The sequence below is a fragment of the Ananas comosus genome, linkage group 8 (genome assembly GCF_001540865.1).
Source record: "Ananas comosus cultivar F153 linkage group 8, ASM154086v1, whole genome shotgun sequence".
Lineage (NCBI taxonomy): Eukaryota > Viridiplantae > Streptophyta > Magnoliopsida > Poales > Bromeliaceae > Ananas > Ananas comosus.
In genome coordinates this window covers 4271588-4273324 of record NC_033628.1, presented here as the reverse complement: position 1 = coordinate 4273324, position 1737 = coordinate 4271588, and positions in this window count along the sequence as shown.

The following is a 1737-nucleotide window of genomic DNA, read 5'->3' as shown; positions in this document are numbered from 1 at the left end:
CATACAGAAAATTTTTAAATTTAAATTTAAATGAAATTAAATTAAATTAAATTAAATTTAAATTTTTTTCGTGGGCGCGAGCGGACACGTGCGGGCGAGCGGGTGCGTGTGCAGGCGCGAGTGGGTTGAATTTAAATTTATGTTTAAAATTTATTTTTTTGCGCGGGCACGAGCGGACGCACGTGGGCGAGCGGGTGCGTGCGCGGGTGCGAGCGGGCGCGCCCGATCGGGAGTGGCCGCGGGTGCGAGGGCGCAAACCGGCGTGGATGCGAGCCCGAGTGTTGTGGGTGGCCTACGAAACATTAAAATAATTTTAAACGCAGGTGCGACCGGCGCGGATGCCAGCCCTGAGTGTTGTGGGTCGCATACAAAAATTAAATTAATTTTAAATTTAAATTTTTTATTTTGAATGTAGCTTATTTGGCTTTCTTTTAAACATCTATATATAAAGAAAAAAAAATACCGTATTGAATTTTAAATTTTGTATTTGAATATTGAATTTTAAAATGTTAAAATTTGAATTTTAAAATTTTTTTACATATACATCAACATTGTTCTTTAAATAATCCAAATGACTTATTCTTTTCTCTGTAGGAGAGCCAAATGACTGATTTTTTTCCCTGTAGGAATGTGTTGCGAACTTTTGTAGGTGTAGGCTAATATCCACAAACAAATATGCAAGTTTGTCTTTGTCTGTTTAATTATCGGTGCTCATTTTATTCTGAAAACTGCAAATCCCGTTGGTAACTTAATATAGATTATATATATACTTGGAGTTAGATATATTTTAATCGGTTTATATGCAGGTCGTATTGGTGATTCTCCTATCATGCTTGCCAAACCTCAAACTTTTATGAATGCAAGTGGTGAATCTGTAAGTAAATGGCTGTAACCCATCTAAATTATGTACAAATATCTGAAGCAATTCTTATTATAGTTCTATTCCAATTTTTTGATGCAAATTTGGACTTTTCATGTAGGTTGAATCGCTGGTTTCATATTTGTAATAACTGAGATTTTTGATTTATTGATTAAACCCTTTTGTTTGATGATTTCTTGTGTGTAATACAATTATAAGTGTACTCGTCAAATTTCAGGAGAAAACGAGTTAAAACGGAGAAGTTACGCGACCCGGAAGTTTGACTTAAGTGAATAGTAACTTCGGTTTTCCAGAGAGGCCGTGGAGTAGAGTGGACTTTCGACGCGTATCGGACTCCGAATATAGCCTTCCAATAGCTCGTTTTCAACCGCTTGACTATCCTGGACCCAATGGCACTGACGGAATTGGAATTGGCTGCACGGATTTCGAGAAAAAGGGGTTTAATGGTTTTTACATATAGTTGTCTATATGTGGTTTTTGGTGGAACCTAGGAGGGATGGTTTTGTCGCAAATCGGAAACCTTTTCGGGCGAAACGAAATGCTAGATTCGATGCCTCTGTCGTGCTGATCGCGCTGGTGCTATCCGATCGGAAATCCGACGGACGGATCTTCGGGAATCGCAAAAAGTCCACGAAGGGGCTGATTTGAGAAATCGGATTATTCGCGAAAAGACCTAATATTTTATGCGCCGATTTGCGAGTTTTCAAACTCGGAGGGATTGTCGTGCATAAAGCACTCGCTGGCAGGGAGCTGGGTTTAAACCGTTCAGCCTTGAAGGGGGTTTTCCGCAAAGTCGCAGCACCTATATATAGGTTGACCTAGGGTTTCTTGAGCTAACCCTAACCCTAGAACCCCCC